The sequence below is a fragment of the Muntiacus reevesi genome, chromosome 3 (assembly GCF_963930625.1).
Source record: "Muntiacus reevesi chromosome 3, mMunRee1.1, whole genome shotgun sequence".
NCBI lineage: Eukaryota > Metazoa > Chordata > Mammalia > Artiodactyla > Cervidae > Muntiacus > Muntiacus reevesi.
In genome coordinates this window covers 247,406,411-247,427,889 of record NC_089251.1, presented here as the reverse complement: position 1 = coordinate 247,427,889, position 21,479 = coordinate 247,406,411, and the positions used below count along the sequence as shown (strand labels likewise).

General features: G+C 34.6%; 1 protein-coding gene across 1 annotated transcript in view; it reads left to right on the top strand.

Annotated features, from left to right (window-relative positions):
• The window catches only part of OLA1 (Obg like ATPase 1), a 161,801-nt gene that overhangs the window by 117,011 nt on the left and 23,311 nt on the right, over nucleotides 1–21,479 (top strand). The gene's annotated exons all lie outside the window — the stretch shown is intronic.

Genomic DNA, 21,479 nt, shown 5'->3' with positions numbered 1-21,479 from the left:
GTTGATGTTTTATATGACTTTAAAATACCTGCTTGGGATCGTAGCTGGACATAAGTTTTAAAATCCAGATTGAATGCTTTAAAAACATTTTTTTTTTAATTAAAAATCCTCTATGGTGGAGGGAAAGATCAGGTATTTGTTTAAAATATACAAACATAAAAATGATGCACTCATGTATTGATTGTCATTTTTGACATGTAACCAAAATGTGCAAGTTTTCCTTTTTGTTCACTTGTAGCTTCAAACAATCATATGTTCATGTAACATAAGGGCATGTACACATTTGGCATCATACTCACTGGAGTCTCAGTATTTTATGCTGTTAAGCCTACAAGCCAAAGCTATCCAAAGCAAAATATCTGAATTCTCCTAAAATATATTGTCGTTTTTTCCCCTGTACTTCATTAAGTACTTAGATGCACATGGTTTCAATTTTCCATTAAAAATTCTCATTTCCATATGATATCAAAGAGTGAGAAGCTTTAAACTGAAAAATAAACATTCATAGACTGGAAGCCAAAACAATAATTAATGTCAGATGGTTAACTCCAATAAATCATTAGAATAAATTCTGTGAAATTACTGCAACTAAAAATGCCCTCTTGATATTACTGTAAGACAGTTTGTGTTCCTGATAGGAAACTGAATTTGGCCTCTTTATTGGTAATGTTCCAGAAAGCATAAACCTGACATGAAATTTTAGTTCTGACTGGTCAGTATCCTCTAATAGATAATTAACTTTAAAATAAATAGTTCCTATTTCTTATATAAAATTCTTATAAATTTCATGATTGATATGTTAAAAATTGTTACCTTTGGGAAGGAATTTTAAAATATATTGTTTGACTTCAGTTAATAAATCTCATTGTAGTACGAATGGTAAGGTTTCCTGAGGCTCGGTGAAACAATACAGACATCAAAGTTTACATGAAAAGGGATGAGTCAGTTTCCTTGCCCAAAGGGGCTTCTCACACCTGTATTTGGATGATTACAGGTAGAACTCCCTGGCTCTAATTGTATAGTAAATACCATTTCCCAGACCCTAATGGTAGAGAGACTGCTTGGGAGACGCCAGTCTGTGATTTAGCTGTCGCCAGACACCCCATGTTTTTTGTGAGACCAGTTGTGATGATGATATGGTTATAGCCAATTGAAAGTAAACTCTTGTCTAAATAGCAAATTTTAATTTATAAAAATGTAGAGGTATGGATGATCCTATTTATAAAACCAAATTTTGGATTTTATGTGTAACTAATGATCTGGTTTGGGGAAGTATGTATGTTTGTTGGAGGTTGCCGGTGGAGTGGGGGGGGCGGGGTCAGATCTTGTGGAAGTTAGTGTAATTGTAGCTGAAAGATCAAAGACTGGGTAACTGAGTGATGTTCCAGAAGAGAATTTACCACATAGCCATTTTCTGTACAGTTTCTGCCGCCTGCTGTTCCTATTTTCCCTCAAGCTAGCCATTGACTACCCCCTGTGCATCCCTGCTCGTAAAAAATGATTGAGGAAGTATTTGTCATGTATTTATGAGTGGGAAACATTGTGTGATAGGGAATGGCATCTACTGGAGCCAGAAAGATTGCCATTTTCCTTTCATTCAGCCACTCTGCTACAGCTTTAAATCCTCTTGTTTATGCAACACAGCCTTTGTATTAAAGTGCAGCATAAATTTTTATTATGAAGGATATGAACACTAGGTTTTCATCACTTATAACATTGTGAGCAGATGTCAATAGTTAAAATATATTTTAATTGCTAAATTCTTTAAATTTGTGTTAGCATCTTGTTCTTTGGTAATGTTTATATCTCAGCTCTATTTGCATTAGTTGCTCCCTTAGCAGAAGAAAAGGGTTTTTTTTTTAAGGTTATTAAGTAATATAATGTAGCAAATTAAAACCAAGGCAGGAAGCAGTAATAAATATTTTCGTGGGTCTTTTAGATCTGGAAAACTATTTTAAATGGTCAGGGAAGAGGAGGAAGAATGTGATTCTGGCCACAAGAGGAAGACTAAAACTATATCTTAATTACTAAAATTCACTTTAAATTTAAATGTTAACGTGTTATTTTTCAATCCTAGAAAAGAAGTAAATATTTTGAAAGATTAAGTCTATTGTGCTACTGAGTAGGTGTGTTGATCTTTTTGAAAGATGTAAACACCAGAATGGCCCCAAGTATCACTGATTTTATCAATGTTGAATTAGTCATTTCATTCATTTATGATTAAGGCCTAGCCCCTGAAGAAAAGCTAACATGGCAGCTAGGTTAGTTACAGGTGAGTTATGATCAGATGACAGTAAGCAAGGTGTTATAAGGGAAATCCACAGAAACCTTTATTATTATTATATATTGTTATGCTTTCAATGACTAAAACTATGCAGTCATTGTTATTATGATGTTGTCGTTGTTGGCTTTGGCAGATGTCAGTGATTTTTTAACACGAGGATTTCGTATATTAAACATGATCGGTTACTTGTAACTAAGATTTATTACATGCAGTATTAATTTTCATTTGAGATTGCCTGCTAAATCAGGTGTCAAGCCAGGTATAGGACATTAGTCCTGCCAAACAGTTGCTTAATTAGGGAGAGTAAATTTCAGTCTTTGCATGTTTGTTGCTCTGTTAGTATATGCTATCTAATTATGAAATCTGCAGAACAAACTAATTTTGTGCACCTACATAGCTTTCTGTTATGCTTCATTTTCGTGTTCTCTTGTCCCCATCCTTCTTAAAACTGTTAATAAAGGAGAATTTTATTTTATTGTTTATTATACTACATATTTATATTCAACTGGAAAGTATAACTAAAATTTAAGACATTCAGACTTCTTGTGTGCCTGTGTGTTTTTATAAACATGCATTTGCATATGCCCTGGTGGGCTTGTGGTCACGGAACATTATTCTCTAATATTACATAAATCAATTAATCTGAGTGTTGAAATTTATTTGATAGGTAGACTGGACTTGCAAAGTCTTCTAAGCTATTACATAATGAAGAGCAATGTGTCAGGTTCACTAAATGAATTTTGAATAGAAAAATGTTTTATTAATTTTTATTTTTCTATGATTCAGTCTTTCTTATCCCAGCTTTTCTGTTTTTGTTCATTTTCCACATAATTTGTAACTAACAACTAAACATAGTTTGGCAATACTGTACAGTGTGTACCTGGCCAAGGAGAGAATCATGGAATAAGCCCAATATTTCCTTGACTTTTTGAACTATATGTAAGAATCACAGGTATTCCATCTCAGCAGTTATTTACAAAGGGGGACGTGTGAACATTTCTGCATATAATTTTTCATGTGTGCTTATTAGTCTCTCAGTCACGTCCAACTCTTTGTGACCCCTTGGACTGTAGCCTGCCAGGCTCTCTGTCAATGGGTGTTCTCCAGGCAGGAATACCTGGGTGGGTTGCCCTGCCCTCCTTCAAGGGATCTTGCCAACACAGGGATCAAACCCAGGTCTCCCGCATTATAGGCGGATTCTTTACCGTCTGAGCCACCGGGGAAGCCCAGTTGTTGTTGTTGTTTTTTAATGTATATATAACATAAAACAAAACTATATTCGTGTATTTTACATGCTATTCAGGGGAAAAAAAACCTTTCGGATATATAGGAATAGTTTGAGCTGTAGTATCTATTGGTTTCTTAGGCTTTCTTGTATAAGCTCATCAGATATTCACAAAAAGTATGGATGTTGACACGTGAGCACACTTTACACAGCTACTGTAATTATTGCTGTTCCTATAGGTATTTAGTTGTTTGTCAACTCTCCATGGAGGTAATACTGAACCTGCCATACTGTGAGCCTTAGGTTTTATTTTCTGATTTACAGTAGGAGGTCTGACAGAAGTTGTTCTACCTAATTCATCCTTGAACATTGTTCTCCACAATACATATTATGTACATTTCCATTATGTCTTATCAATAGGAGTAGTATTCACCACTATAGGAAGATTTGTTCACTGATTTCCATTATTTTCAGGCTATACACTTTACATGAGCAAAAGTCCACTTCCACAATTATATTTCTAGAAGGTTTATATAACCTTCTTCACACAGCATTTTCTTGGATTTTCAGGAATGCTGTGATGTATTCTGTAAAACTCTTATGAGAAGTCTTCAATTTCTGACAAGATTATTCACTGAAGCTAGAAATTTAACGTAGATATACTGCTTTGAAAAAAAATCATTGTTGTACATTTGATTTACTTGAAACAAATAAAATGGGGATGATTAATTATTCTTAAATAAATCATTCATTTTAGTTCAGGAAGCTTCTCAAATAGATATAAAATTATGTTTAATTCGTGTAAAGTTTTCAGGAATATACCCTAGTATCTAAAGCAAGATTCACAAGATTTTTTTAAATGTTTCACTTTATCATCCACTAGTCTGGCAAAGTAAAAGCCCTGAAATATCCATATAGTGTTTCTTTGGGATTATAATTTCTGTTTACCATGTGAGAAGTTTTTTAGTTGAATTAAATTTGGAAAGCTGTAATTTGTAATTTTTACTAGAGATTGCTTTATGAGGACTACTGCATGTTTTCTTCATTGCCAGATAGAAAAGGGTGGTAAAACAGGTCAAGGGTATTCTGGAAGCCTAAACTGAGTTATTCTTTTTTTCAGCATGGGATTGATTAAATTGGTAAATCCTATACAAAAATAGTCTTAATTTTACTGAAGTAAGTTGTAAATGAATCTAAAAAGAAAATATTTTCTTATGACCCCTTTTTGTTTTATATTTTCTTGTTTTTGCTACTGAATAATTATCAATTAGTTATTTTTTAATTTTTGTTATGATAAAGCTTTGAAAGTATAATATGCGCTATGAATTAGGATTTCAAATAATTTCTAGTGAATGGATTTTGTGGAGTTGACTGTTTCTTAATTTCTCTGATCAAAATCTTGAGAGTTGAAAAGAATATACTAAAGCAAGACAGTCTTTTAATTACAAAACATGGAAGGCTAAAAAAAGTAGGAGGGAAAAGACCTTTAGCCATTCAGGAGTGCTTTTATTTGAAATGCCCTTTGGAATTTGTAAATGTATGTATATGTAATAATACTTATGAACTTTACTGGTTTTCGTTAAATTGTTTTGGGTTACTCGTTCACAGTTTCATAGCCCTGTCAAAGATATTATTACCCTAAAGCACATAGTCATAATGAAACCAAATCACATGTCTTATGCCATATTTGAAAAAGGTAATTATAGAAGAAAGCACATCTTTTTATATGGATACAATGCTATTGACCCACCATATTAGGCATGGTAGGAATTGCCCCTGGCCTATCTTCCTTTTTGCCCAGTACAGTTTGTAGACAATAATTTCTCTTTGCAAGATTGTTCATTGAATTTGAGAAAGAGATACTTTTGGGAGAGTCAGTTTTTATCTAAATTAGCACCATCCGTTGACTTACTGATTTATGAGCAATATGCTTTATCAAATATGTCAGGACTTTCATTGTTTTAAAGTAGCTGAAGAATTTCACTGTATATATTAATAATAGGGAGAAGTTTTACAAATATTCTTCTAGCTTTAAGAGAATAAAGCTCCTTTAAAAAAACAAGTCTTCTCTAGGATTCTCTTATGAAATTAAAACATATATTCTCCATACATGCACACACACACACATATATATAAACTAGGAAATGAAAGGCAAACTTTGGCATACAGCTATATAATGTTCCTCAGATCACAAGTGATTCTCATGTACACAGAAGTTTCTCTGCCTCTCTACCTGATTCTGGTGCATACTGCAAGTTTTGTTGTTATTCTTAAAATCTGTGTCCCCATAGATTAAGGATGACTGAGCTAGATTTTGTTTCTAAAACTCTGAGTTGATGTGAACTACACTCATTAAACGGGAGTTTTGAATAGTAGTTGGTAAAGGTATAGAGGAGAATGTTGAAGCCCCCGAATCTTAGGACTGTTGGTGATAAGAGGGCAGGGCCTTGTGAAGACAGGAATGGAGTCTCACTGCAGTGAAAGTGGTCTCAGTAACATTGTTTCCCGGGAGAAGGCTGCAGCAAAGGAAAGGCAAGAGGCCGTTTGGGGCGGTTTCGGTGTTGCGCCTGGTGTCCTTATGCAGGACAGGAGAGGGGTGCTACTTTCTCTGCCCTTCTCTTCTGTGGGCTCTCCTGGGTCCCTAGTCATAGATCTACCTTTGGAGATGCTGGTGTAGTCTAACTATATTGTAAGTTCAGTAGACTTCTGAAGGCTAGATCAGAATGCTGGATACCATTGATAACATTGGTTCTACCAGGAAAGTGAGTTCTAAGAAACTTAGAGCATAAAGTCTATTTATAAATTAGGTAGTATGTTATCAGGAATTTTGGCGTATTAAGAATACAACTACTTTAGAATTTGAAATGCTAGTGTTGTGGTCCTTATTTGATGCTAACTGGTTCTTTGACCTCAGGCAAATGATAGCCTTTTAGTATTGAAGACAGTTCACCAGAATGTTCACATAAAATGTGTTCTGTATAAACAGTATTCCCCAAATTTAATTAGCATAACTCAAAAAGAATACAGTAATAGAAGAGGGACTTGTTAAGTCTTCTACGTGTGTCTTTGGGGGATACATTCTCTTGTTTTTTCTTTCCATTATGTAGATAATGGGGAAAATGTATGCTTTGAGACAATTGTCATCCAAAACAAACTGAGAACTGTCTCTGTTGTGCAATATGGGTAGCAATAAGAGCCTTATCACCGCCATCTTCCACAGGGTTCTGCCCTCATCTCATACTCAGGTTAGGCCCTGTGACTTCATCATTTGCAGTGTAGGGGATTTTATTGTCATTCAAAAGAAGAGATGCCTACGCAGATTTCTTCTCAACTCTCATATGTAGGTTTATCATGGTAGGATTTTTTTCTAACTGTGGGACAATCCAGAGCATTCCTGAGGTTACAGGTACACGATTCATGAGCAGCTTTTCTGGATTGGATTGATGATGAGACCTGGCCTTTGCCCTGCTCTCATTCCCACTCCATACCGCTACGCCTTGAAAATAAGTCTTTTTTGGATGTTGCCATGCTCTTGTCTTTCTCACAGTAGGCAGCTATTGCTCTGGCTAGAATGAGAACAAAGTGGAAATAAAACTTACTTGTAGAATTGGCATGTCTATATTGGAAGCTAGTTACATTACTCAAAATATTACACTTCCTTATTCTAAATTGCCTAGAAAGCATTTCCCCATCAAAAACATTTGATTACAAAATGCCCTCAAAAGCCTACTTAATCCACCATGTAGTAAAAATAGTACAGTTTGGGTGAAACATATTTTGATATCTGACCATTTTTATTATCAATATTAAAATTCTGCTAAAAAATACGTTTCAGGATAACTGACATAGGAACTCTGAGTACACCTCTATCTGTAAACCGGGGGCTGCACATTGGTTGTCTTTTTAATGCTTTATCAAGAAGACAATTAGCTTCATAAAAACTGTCATTATGAATTTAAAATTTATAGACTCATATGACGACTGCGAGCTCATCAAGGAGATAGGTACTATGTTTCCTTTTTCCTTTTCTAAGCAAATAATCCTTGAGCCTGACAGAAAAAGCTTTTGCCCCCATAGAGGTTATAGTCTCATGGGATAACAGACAGCTAACAAACAGATATTTAATATAATGGCAAGAAATTATTAGAATCACTTTGCTGTACACCTGAAATAATACAACATTGTTAATCAACTATGCTCCAATATAAATGAAATAAAACATTTTTTTTTAAACAAGAAAGAAGAGGTAACCTCAGTGGCTTAACTTATATCACTATTTCACTTGATCATTTTTTTTACTTAATCATTTTTATAAAATATTTCTTCATCTATGTTTATGATACCTTCATTATACTAGTGTATATTTTTGAAATCTCAGAATTAATATTTAAAATTCATAATTTTTCTTCAAAATTATTAGCTTGAACTTTTTTCATCGTATCTCTCACATTTTAATGTCTTTTCCCCCCCATTTCCTTTGCCACAGCCCTATCATATATAATTTTATTGCTCTTAGACTATCACTCTATCTACTTTTTTCAGGTAAACCTAGCAAGTAGCATAATGCATAACTAAAATTTAGTTAACAGCCAGATTATATTTGCTCAATGAATAATGTTGGGGTGTGTATTTATGAGTTGTGAAAATTAGGCTGCCAGAATTTTTTATCTGGTTTTTAAAGTCTGTCTTTTGGAAATTTTGCCTTTCTCATTTCAAAAGTAAAATGAGAAAGGTAAAATAAAAATAATAACTGTCTTCCTCATGAAATTGTTATGACTATTATATCAGTTGATACACTTTGATCATTTAGGATAGTAATTGGTACATAGTAAATTCCGCCCCCATAATTTTCAGTGTTTACAAATGAATGAAAAAATAAATGCATGAATTAGATAAGTAAATCAGGGTAACAGGGTGCTGTTTTAGTTAGGGTGGTCAGAGAAGGCCCTTAAGAAGTAAGGGAGTACACATGACAGAGGAAGAATCTGAGGAAAGCTTGCTCTGGAGAGAGGAAATGGCAAATGCAAAGGCAAGTGTGATGGAACATCAGAAAAAGAGTGTAAAGTGTGAAGGGACTCACTTCATAAGAGATAATAAATTCTTATTCAAATACATTGCAATTAAAAAGATTAAAACATATCCTAAATGTGTTCAAGTATAATTTGCAGTTATATAGATGATTTATAAATGGTATAATTTATATATAGTATAAATTTGCCATTATCAAGGTTGCTGGGAGAAATATCAATAACCTCAGATATGCAGGTGACACTACCCTTATGGCAGAAAGCAAAGAGGAACTAAAGAGCCTCTTGATAAAAGTGAAAGAGGAGAGTGAAAAAGTTGGCTTAGAACTCAACATTCAGAAAACTAAGATCATGGCTTCTGGTCCCATCAGTTCATGACAAATAGATGGGGAAACAATGGAAACGGTGACATTCTATTTTTGGGGGCTCTAAAATAACTGCAGATGGTGACTGCAACCCTGAAATTAAAAGATGCTTGCTCCTTGGAAGAAAAGTTATGACCAACTTAGACACCATATTAAAAAGCAGAGACGTTACTTTGCCAACAGAGGTCCATCTAGTCAAAGCTGTGGTTTTTCCAGTAGTCATGGATGGATGTGAGAATTGAACTATAAAGAATGCTCACCACTGAAGAATTGGTGCTTTTGAAGTGTGGTGTTGGAGAAGACTCTTGAGAGTCCTTTGGACTGCAAGGAGATCCAACCAGTCCATTCTAAAGGAGATCAGTCCTGGGTGTTCATTGGAAGGACTGATGCTGAAGCTGAAACTCCAATACTTTGGCCACCTGATGCGAAGAACTGACTTATTTGAAAAGACCCTGATGCTGGGAAAGATTGAAGGTGGAAGGAGAAGGGGATAACAGAGGATGAGATGGTTGGATGGCATCACCAACTCGATGGACATGAGTTTGAGTAAGCTCTGGGAGTTGATGATGGACAGGGAGGCCTGGGTTGCTGCAGTCTATGGGGTCTCAGAGAGTTGGACATGACTGAGCGACTGAACTGAACTGAGATTTGTTTAAAATTTCATCTTTTCTTTTTGATGCTTGTCTGGCAACTTGCTAACCCATACTATTACTGGCAAATCACTTTTAAAAGTCGCTTGATGTATGACCTCAAAGAAGTAGATTGAACTTTACTAAGAGTAACAACCTACATTTGTCAAAACTTTACAGTGTTTCAATTTACATTACTTCATTGGATACTCAGATCTTGAAATGGCCTCAGACAGTTATTCACCTTGAATTGAGGTTTTACTACAATGAAGCATTTTCATAATTGGATTAAGAGATCTGCATTTTAGTTTACTAATGGATTAACAGATAAATAAGTTTTGTGTTTCCATTAAAGAGATACAAAAGTGCCTTTTCAGTACTTTAAGTGTTTGTCATTAATATAAAGGGGTACTCATCAGTATTCCTAGGTCATTATCAACATTTCCTTAGAAATTCTTTAAAGAGAACAGTCTGTGAAAAACGTCTTTGAGTTTAGTTCATTTTGAAATTTAAAAGGACAAGATCAAATAACATCTGTCTGTTGGTAATTGCGTTTTCCCCAAAGAGCCTATCTGAATGTATGAAACATAAAGGTCACTAGTAGTTTCCATATGTAATTTATATTTAAAATTGTTACCTTTTAAATTGTGCCGTTTCACTTTTCTCTGTCCTGTCCCCACCCTCCCATTAAATGACAGTGACTTAGCTTTTCGTGTACCAAACCAAAAGGGGGACACGTAGCAAAGCATCATTATTGAGTTCCTGCTATGTGCCAGGCACCCCTTTGAGCTTAGAAATCGATGAGATGTTAATGGAAAAGTAGTAAAACATATGAAAATGTTAAGAATATTTATGAAACATAAATATTATCATGCTATTTTACAGATGAGACAGTTGGAGAGATTCAAAACGTGCCCAATTTCTTACAGTAGTAGAAGAAATAGACCCATTTGACTAGAATGTTTATGCTAGTCCCACACATGACACTGCAGGATATATATGTGAATCTTCAGAAATCTTTGAAAATACTGCTTTAATTAACTTCGTGTTCTGCTATGTTTTATCTCAGAAAATATCATCTGTATCAAATTGTTTAGAGTTTTAGTTAATGAAAGGAAACAATTCTCAAGATGAAACTGTTTGCTCTTCTTAGGATAATAAGTTTTAGCTGCTGCCATTTTTGCCTTGCCTTTTAATTTTGTTAACTATATAATGTTACAGCAAAATATTTTAGCACCTGCTTTAGCATCCATTTTTAAATATACCACTTATGAAAATTTTGGTGGAGAAAATACAGTGTTTCTCATTGAAGCCCATATAAAAATTGCATCAAGTTGCCACATTTAAAATAATACTACAGAAAAGACCCTAGAAAACAGCTATAACTATGGATCAGTTCTTATATATTTATATGATAAAAAAGAATTTTCCTTTTTTCTTTCTTCTAGCATACCTTGCAGTTTGTTAAGAACTGTTCTTCACTGCTGAGATAAGGGAGTTGATATGTGAATGAACAGGGAAATGGGAGACTATCATGCACTAGAATAACAGATAATTAATTCATGTGCCTGAAGTGTTGTTGTGTTAGTAGCAGTCAGCATCAGTCAAGAGGTACTGAACACTTAACTATATGCATGACATTTAAGACTCTCACCAACCTTGTAGAGTAAGAACTATTACTCTTTTAAGGAAGGCTAAGCAAATATAGCAAGACTGAGAAACTCAGTGAAGAATGGTGCCAAGATTCACACCTAAGCAGTTTCTGTCCAGAGCTCTGGTTCTTTACCACTGCACCGTGCTGTCTCAGCGTTGGGGCACTAGTGATGTTAGAAAGTAGACAAGGCCTGAGACTAGGTAACATACCAGCCACATTCCCTGTCACTATACATTTCATTTAGACATAGTTCATGCCCTATGAAATTTGAGACAAAATTCACAATAACCTGGCTAGAGAATGCTAACTGAAGGTAATATAAAAATTTTTATCTGAAACTCTATCTTTATTTTCATGAACTTATCTCTGAAAGCTTTTTTCTAAACATGTACCAATTTAATAGTCCTTTGTAGGGTCAATAACTTAAATAATTTATATATTTTTACATGGAAAATACATGTTATCAGTTCTTCTTGAAGATAAGTACTTTCTTCCACCACTTGGTAGTTTGTGTGTTTGTTTTTAACCACACAGTGATTTGTTCTATTTCCTTACATTTTCAGTAACTTCGATGTGTTTTTGAGAACTTCCTGGGAGTAGGGAATTGTGTGTGGATTTCTCTTGTTAACTGAAGGGCAAGCAGATAATTTGTATAATGTTCTGTTCAAATACTATTGTAACAATAGCAGTGTAATTGAAAGAACATTATACATGCATATTCATGTTATGTGTATGTCTTCAAAGATCCAAGTCTTGAGCAAAATAATGACTACCATTCGTTGAACGTCTATTATATGCTGCACTTTGGGGCCCTCACATATGTTCTCTCATTTGGTTTAACCCTCACAAAAAGGCAAATATCTACCCAAATATCTGTCTTTCTCTCAAGCACATGAGAGAAAACATTTTAGTTGTATCCTGCTAAAAATTACACAGAAACTCATACCAGCAAGAGTTTTATATAAGCAGGACTCAATATACTCTGGTTGGTTTCCTTATAACCCTTGTTTCCTCACCTGTGAAACAGAAAGAATAATAACTTTCTTATAGAATGAGAGTTAAATGAAATATTTTACACATATTAAGTAAAATTATTCTGTGGTAGATAGGTCTTGGAATTTAATTCTCATAATTTGATGAAAAAAACATGTATTAATATATGATCTATAGTTAACTAATCTGTGGCATTGTAATTGTGCAATAAATTCTCTTTAACTTTCTGAGTGCTGCTTAAATAAAACACTGCAGTTAGGTTTGCTTCCCAGCAAGTGTGAAAGTGAAAGTCACTCAGTTGTGTCCAGCTCTTTGTGACCCCATGTACTGTAGCCTGCCAGGCTCCTCAGTCTATTGGATTTTCCAGTCAAGAGTACTGGTATGGGTTGCCTTTCCTCCTCCAGGGGATCTTCCCGACCCAGGGATCAAACCCAGGTCTCCCGCATTGCACGTGGATTCTTTATGATCAGAGCCACCAGGGAAGTCCAAGAATACTAGAGTGGGTAACCTCTCTCTTCTCCAGCGGATCTTCCTGACCCAGGAAATGAACCAGGGTCTCCTTCATTGCAGGTGGATTCTTTACCAGCTGAGTATGCATTTCTGTAATTTTCACTGGTATACAACCAGCGTAGACAGCTCTTCTTTTGCACTTTTGGTTGAATGAAAAGTACGCTGTAAATGCAGTCAGGTGTTTCATACTTGCTCTCATGAGCTCAAGTTAAAAAATATCTTTAAAGCATTTTCTAACCTGTTAATTCTCAAGAAATAAAGGATAGCAATTTTCCATTTTCTTCTATTTCTTCTAAATATACAGGTTTTTATTTTCTATAATGTTCTGCCTTCTGAAATTTATAAAGGATAAAGGTCACTTACATTTTCTCTTCCTTTCACTGCGTTTTTGTTTCCTCTCTCCTCCTACCAAATATATATATATATATTTTTTAAGGTTTGGGATCCAGTTAAAAATCTATTTAGAAATATAAGTATCAGAGTTTGTATTTGGAGAGATTTTACTATTTCATGAATGCTTAAGACTTTTGAATGGAACAGTCGCACTTAGAAAATCTTGCTGTTTCTCCTTGTCATTAATCAAGACTAATCTCTATACCTTTCCATCTCTTTCCTAATGGATTTTTCCTTATCTTATCAGCAGGTATGCTGTAACACATACCATGTAGCTAAGAAAATCAGTGGCTTAAAAAAAAGAAAATCAGTGGTTTACAAGGCAGTTCAGATAGATGTAGACTGAAAAAGAACAATTTGTAATAATGTTTTTATTACATAAAGTGATTTTTTTCTGAGTCTTTTAAAAAAAAATATTGTGTGAAATAGTTTTCATGGAATATTTCTTGCACTGTAGAACTTTACTTCAGGCCAAATCTGTGACAGAAGAAAAGACCAAGAGAGAGAATATGGGGAATATCAACCTTTTACTTCCTTTCCTCTGTTAATCGCTCAGTCGTGTCCGACTCTTTGTGACCCCATGGACTGTAGCCCGCCAGGCTCCTCAGTCCATGGGATTCTCCAGGCAAGAACACTGGGGTTAGCCATTCCCTCCTCCAGGGATCTGCCCAACCCAGGGATCAAACCTGGGTCTCTCACACTGCAGGCAGATTCTTTACAATCTGGGTCACCAGGGAAGCCCTTCCTTTCCTGTGTTCAGAGGTAAACATCTTCGTTGTCTAGATCTCTTGAAATTAGTACTTTTATAAGTTTTTAAATGTTAATTGAATAAATAGTTGAAGTCATATCATTTAATGTTTAACTATGATAAAATAATTGTTTTTCTACAGTTACTCATTTCATGTTTATGATGTATGGTGGGGAATTACTTTAAATCTATTATTAAGTGAAATTTATATTGTTGGCAAAGTTTATATTTTAATGTGACTTGGTGTTGCTTAGAAATTTTGACTATATAGTTTAAAAACCTTCAGATTACACTGGGACATTCTTAACAGCTTTACAATCTTGGAAAACTAAAACAAAAGAAAAACCAGTGCCTACTTATTATTCCTAGCTATATGCAGGCAAGCATGTGTATAACTTAGCTGATAGTAACAACTTTCTTATTATTTATCACTTACAGAGGTTTTTTTTTTGGTAAAATATTTAGTTACACATTTGCTGTCTTATGGTTATTTCAGTGCCCTATTGACATCAAGGGTTACTGATTGTTGTATTAGTAGTTCCTAACAAATAGAAATTATTTGATATGCTAAGCCATTTCTGACAGAAGATATAAAGTTTTGACAAACATGTATGGCACAGCAAGTGTCCAATTCTAAAGAGCAAAATAAATGCAAACCACCATTATGGTGAACACAAACAGCCTGAAAGCAAGTTATCAGTAAGCAAATAATTGTTGAACTGTTATGAATGGAATAGGATGTTGAAATAGGGCATGATTGGCTGATGTTACATATGTCCTTGATTACCTTCCCTGTGCTTTTATCCTAATAAGTGACATTCTTTGTATTCCCTTGGATGGCTAGACAGTCTGACACTGAAGAAGAATAAATATTGCATGTGGTACACATTAAGCTGTCATCCAAGACAGCATTTATAAAAAGTAACTGGAGAAATTCATAAGAAATTCTGCACTGCTACAGTTTCCTGGCTCCAGTCATAATTGTCAAAGTTCTTGACACATTCAGGTCTTCAGAAATGATTTAGGTTTACAGTGGCTTGGTGTATGAATAATTATTAAGGATTTGTGTTCCCATATTGCCTTAGGATGTTAATGTTAGTTACTCAAATGTTGTATTTTATGGTAATTTTCATTTTAAGAAGTGTCTCTACATTGGTAGTAGTGACATATCTTCCATCTTATGGTCTTCCTTAAAAGGATTTTAGACAATTCATATATTTGAAAGGAAGAACAGGAGTTTTTAAATGCTTAGTTTATCTTTAATCTGTTGGAAAATATTGCTTGCTTGTGTTTAGTACAGGCAAATAAGTTTCAAAGTAAGTATTTTTGTTTTTCTTCTCCAGCAGCATTGGAAAGCCTTCAAATGGTCCAAGTGTTTTCAAGTTATTTCCAAAAAGCCAAATCACTACTTGGTGTTTTATTTAGGAGCCTGTTGGGCTACAGTCCATGGGGTCACAGAAGAGTTGGACATGACTTAGCAACTAAACAACAACAACATGTTCTTAATTCACATACTTTTGTAATTTTAATATAGTTTTTTAAGGCAGAGGAGTATTTTATTTATTTCAGTCATTATTATCTCTTAAAATTTCTTTCTGGAGGAAGATGTGTAAAAGATATAATATCATACAAAAATAAGCATACCTAAATACAGAAATAAGTTACGAATGCATATTTAGGCAAACATTTTTTAAACTCTTCTTACTTTTCCTAAACTAAAACACCTCTCCCTTTTTTATCCTTTCTATGTGGTATGCCACATAGTAACTGAAGGTTGCCTGAAAATTTTCTTTTTTATATTTCTGTAACCTGACACGTTATTCTAAGTCTTTTGAAGTTGAGTAATTAGTATTCCTGTTCTATAATCTAATCAAGAATATAACATATTCTATCAGCTGATTACTAGGAAAATGTGATTAAGTATCAGAATGGTTTAGGATGCAGCACAAATATGAAAATAAAATACAGTGTCGAGTTCTGAATTATGAGCTTTATTTTGGGGGAGGACAAGAGGTCACTCGGGATTTCTGTGATAACTACTTTGTGTTAGTTTTTAAATTGCATAATTTTAATTTGGGGTAATGTTTTGGGGGATATTGTCTTTACTTTGAAATCTAAACTGTCCATTTGAATTGAAGAAACTTTTCTCCAGGTATAACACGGCTCAACTGTTACCTATAGCTTTTAACTCTCTAGGCCACTACAGAGCACAAAATATTTGCCCAACTGGTAAATTGAACTGTAAGTCCCACTGTGGGAAATTGCTTTGCTGTGCTCCAAACAGCAGTTATCTTAGTAATTGTACCTGAATTCTTTGTGGCTAATAGAGCATAGAGTCCATTTTACAAGCAGAAAATTATTTCTCTTAAATACTTTTAATTATAAACTCCCCAAATAAAATGTGAATCAGTAAGACTACAGTGAGAGGTTAAACTGCATCATTTTTAATTGTTAGTGCAGAAAAGTGAAATTATTTTTCTTTTTAGTGTAAAACTGTACATACCAACATTTCACATTCTAAACTGGAGCTCCCAACAAGGAGCTTATCAGAGCAAATTGTCTAGTCCATCCCCTTCCTCACTCAAAACCTAATGACCCTTTATCATCATGGTTTAGATTGCTGGACACAGATGTGAGAAAATACAAGTAATCTACAGGTAACTACAGTAGCTGCACTGATGTTCTCAGAGAACTGACTGCTGGGAAGATAAAGAGCTTCCCACAGAGTCTGTGACTTTCCGGCAGCAAAGCACATCATGAGCTCATACATGAAGTTTTATTTGCTGAAGATTCACAATAAGATACATTAGAACATTCAGCAGGGACTCTTTTTAGATGAGCACAGAAATTCTGGACGGTTATTAGTTGATGCACGATTGCAGAGCATCATGTTAAAATTTTTTAAAAGTTCAGTAATATTAATTCTTTGGACAAGCATCAAAGATGACAAACACAATGCAGCATTAAAACTTCTTGATATTTATATAATGTACTAACAGACCCTAATCTCTTTCTCTTCACAAAAGACTGAGCTTTCTTCTAGAAAGTAATTTGGTTATGATTTTTAATATGAAAGAGGAACAGCAATTTCTCAAACTTCATACTAAATTGTATTTCAAAGAACTTGTTTGTGGCCAGGTGCTCTGCTTTTGTTAGCTGCTTAGATGATGATCAGTGAGGTAAACCCATTTATCTATTTGCTTGCAGTTGAGTAATTTACCCTGAAAAGAATGATCATTTGTTTTTTTGTTTTGGGTTTGTTTTTTTTTTTTTTTTTTGATAAAGATACTGCACCTGTAGCTTAAGTTTTATAATTGTTGGTTTAACTGTTATTTGCAGTGATCATAGTTTATACAGCTTTAGAAAAACTACAATGGAAAAAAATATTTACTTAATCTTTTTTATGTATGAAGTGTTTTGTTTTTAGTCATTGAATTTGGTTTAAGTTTACTAAATTGGGGTGAATTGATATGAATTAGATTGTCTGAACTTCAAGTGTGTGTTTCTTTTCAAAAATCATTTGCTCATTATATTTTTCTAAAAGCTAATTAATCTTGTTTCTGTAAAAACTATAACTCCTGGATTAGAAGTAGTCATATTTCCTTCATATGTCAAAATGAACTACAGTCCTCAAATCATTTTTAGAAATTACCGTTTAGTAGCTGAAAGATAAAGATGATTTTCAACAACCCATGGTGGTTAAGCAGCTGACAGCCAGCAAAAGGAGTAGTGAGATTACTTGGCTTATTCATTATATAGTTGTATGGGGTATGTACCTAGCTTATTATTTATGGAAAATATGAAATGTCCAGAAAATTAGAGAAGATACTGGCTGAGTCTTTGGAACTGGCTAGGTTCCAAGTCACTTTTGTTTCAAAAATATTATACTTTTAAAAACAATTCCTTGCAAGTAGAGCACCAAAATTACATCAAAAGTACCTGCCATCTTAAGTAATTAATTTAATATTAAGTTTCTAGTATAGAATGATCATGAACAAAGTAATTTCTTATCAGAAAAAAACAAATTATCTGTAAGTAGAATTCCTGTTATTCTTACAGCAATTAGCATCACTCTTTTGATATAATTGAAATATTTTATGTTGCATGGCATAGATTAATCTAAAAAATAGAACACTGAAGAATTGTTCGAGGCAGTATTATACATTAATTCTGTTTTTAGTTTGCTCTAAGATCTAAAGAAACAGCTATATTTGTTTCCATTTAGCAGCAAATAGGAAACACAGAACTCAAAATTCTACAAAGTGTATTTTCTTACCATCTTCATGTTTAAAGGGAAAGAAACCAGGGAAGCATGTGCAGTATAAGATTGTTTTGCATTTTTGTTTTTACATCACCAGATTAAGTATAATGAAACCCATCTGCAAATTGTAGGAAGTACTCATTGGTTTTTGTCAAAGACTGCAGTATGGTTTTTTCCCTTCTTTTTCTTCTGTAGTTTTTTTTTTTTAATTCAACAAGATATACAGAAAATTAAAAACCTTGTCTGTTATAAAGTTTTGTTTGAGCTTTTTAAACTGAGTGATTAGCAGAAATAATGACCCTGTCAGCCTTAATCACATTAAAATGTGGTTAACATCATTTAATTTTTTCCACTTAATATGCAAAAATTTCCAGTAGATTTGCAGTGAAGGCCATTGAAATTCCATTAGAACAAGAATAAAAATTTCAGGCATCATTTATTCAGAGAAGGAATAAAGGTCTCGATTGAGAACTGCTGAATCTTTCTATTAGAGACACTATGAATCATTACATTGAATGTACCTTATATTTCGATACACCTCTGTCTGGTTTTTCAAGTGGTTGAAAGTCATGTTTTATCATTTTTCATGAGGAGAAATAAACTAGAATTGCATGATTTTATAAATATCTAAACGATTACCAAATATTTTATTTTGTACTCCCTCAGTCTGCTCAAAGTATGAAGTTGTTTGTGCCTGAAAATCAAGATAATGAAAGAATTGACTATTTTAACATGCAATAAACTACATAACCAACCCATGAAATGGACAGTTGTGTTTTAAATAGTTAATTTGATATATGCCAAATAAACTTAAAATTAAGCACCAAATGGCACTAATTCTTTGCAAAGTTCATAGCTTATCATTTGTGAAGCTTCCCCTGGTTTATTATACTGAGTTAGCTGTGTATGGGAGAAGGCAATGGCACCCCACTCCAGTACTCTTGCCTGGAAAATCCCATGGACAGAGGAGCCTGGTAGGCTGCAGTCCGTGGGGTTGCTAAGAGTCGGACACGACTGAGCGTCTTCACTTTCACTTTTCACTTTTCACTTTCATGAATTGGAGAAGGAAATGGCAACCCACTCCAGTGTTCTTGCCTGGAGAATCCCAGGGACGGGGAGCCTGGTGGACTGCTGTCTACGGGGTCACAGAGTCGGACACGACTGAAGCGACTTAGCAGCAGCAGCAGCAGCTGTGTATGAATTACAATTGAAGCACATTCTATGGTTTCTAGTACTGTTTGTCCTTTTATGATCATTTTTTAAATTTATTTGTTGTGATGTAGTAGGAAAAGCTTAATTTTATTTTCAGCAATTAAGAAATACCTACCATTATACTTTCCTTGCTATGTTTGCATTTACCAGTATCCTGTAAAATGTATGTCGTGTGGAATGTTTCATCCCCATATTAATAAAAAAGAAAAAAAGGCTGTTACTGTATATACCTGATAAGCAGAAATGGCTTTCTGGAACCATTCCTATCTTTCGGGTAATTAGGTAATTATACAGTGTTGTGGGTTTTGTTTTTTTTTTTAATTTGTATTTTGTTTCTCAAACCATTTGAACCCATTATATAATTATTCTGTGTGTACTTTGTAGTAAAAATACCATTGGAGAATTTATCAGGGAAAGTGTTCCATGCATGTGCTCCTCACAATGTATAAATTTCTCCATCCTGGCATGTTTCTGTATCTGTGGAAACCTAAGAACACTAAATTGTCTACTCCTCCTCTTCGCTGCACTCCTTTCTCCCACCATGGTTGGCTCCTCGGGCCTAAGAAACCCCTTCCTTCCTGGACTGCCTTGTCTAGAATAATCCCCAGGCTCCCCTGTGTTCACAGCATCTTGTGTATTTGCTTCTGAGCACTCATCACAAGTTATATAATCTCACTTATTTGTCTCTCTTTCTGTCCCATGAGCACTTACATTCCCATGGGAATGAGAATCATGCCTGCTTTGTTTATTTTATATCTCCAGTGCTTGGCACCAGACTCGGTAAATTTTGTTGATTGAATGGCTGGCTGCATGAAGTCAACTAACTTTATCCCTTATGTTTCAACTTTGACTTTTAGTCTTCATTAATAGAAATATGTAGATCACTTGAAGTCTGTCTGTTCTGGTTAGATATATCAAGGGTTTAGAGCACAGGTAGATAGATGTCTATGCCAGGAGGCAGTGGATGATTTCAGAAAGTAAATATTTTCAGCTTTGAGGCCCACACAGTCTCTGTTAACAGCTCCTCACCCTTGCAAAGGCAACTATAGACAGTATGTAAACAAATGGGCATGGCATTGTACCAATAAAATTTCGTTTATGGACACTTATATTTGAATTTCATATAATCTCACTGCCACAGAATAGTCTTCCTTTGTTGCTGTTGTTGTTGTGTTTTAGAAATAACTTTAAAATGTAAAAACCCCTTTCAGCTTGTGGCCTTACAAAAAGGTACAGTGATTTGCTAATCCCTGTTCTGTGTACTTAGCCAGAGACAGCCTTTCAGTTGTGCACATGATTATATATCCCCACTCATCTACTGAAGTAGTTCCTCCTTTCTTTTCCTGCATCATCAGTTTTTCCTTCCCAAGTGGATATTTCCTGTCAGCATATAAGCATGCTGTCATTTCTCCAGTTTTTAGAACAAATTATTTTGACCCCACTTGACTTTCACATTGCAGCCCATTCTCTCCTTGCTCTGAAAAGTTATATAAGTAGTAAATGAACCTAAATATCTAAGATACCTACCATTTTCTCCTTTCAAAAGAAAAAAGTTGTACAGTTGTATTTTTTGTGTTACTTTGTTTGCAGATTGTCTTTATTTAAAGGAAAACTAGATAATAAGGCACCATTGGGAGGCAGGGTCGGGAAGAAGAGATATATAAAATAACAGATGGGAGGAAGGCGCCATTCTGTGTCCCTTTCTCTTTCTGAATTAATTGCTTAGAAACTTCATGATGTTCTCTTTCTTGGCTTTTGGATGACAAATGTATCAGCCTTCCAGTTGTAATCTCTCCTGTTTACTAATTTCCTCTCTGCCTGCCGTGGGTCTTCCCTAGCAATTAGTAATTGATTCTTGTTAAGTTTTTTCACTTACCCCCTGCACTCATGCCTTCAACTCTGACCAGTATGCTAGTGGTTCTCAAAGTTTTATGTGCACCAGAATCCTCTGGAGTATTTATTAAAACAGAGATTACTGGCTTTACTGCCACAGTTTCTGATTCATTAGGTTGGGGATGGAGCCTGAGAATTGTTAAGTCCAACAGATTCCTAGGTTCTGCTGGCAAATAGGTGTGTTACTTTGAGATGTACTGCTCTCTGCTAATGATAAATCTATAGCCTTAATTTTCCTCTTAGCCCTTTTCAAGTTTCATTATTCCAGACAGGCAACAGGAAATC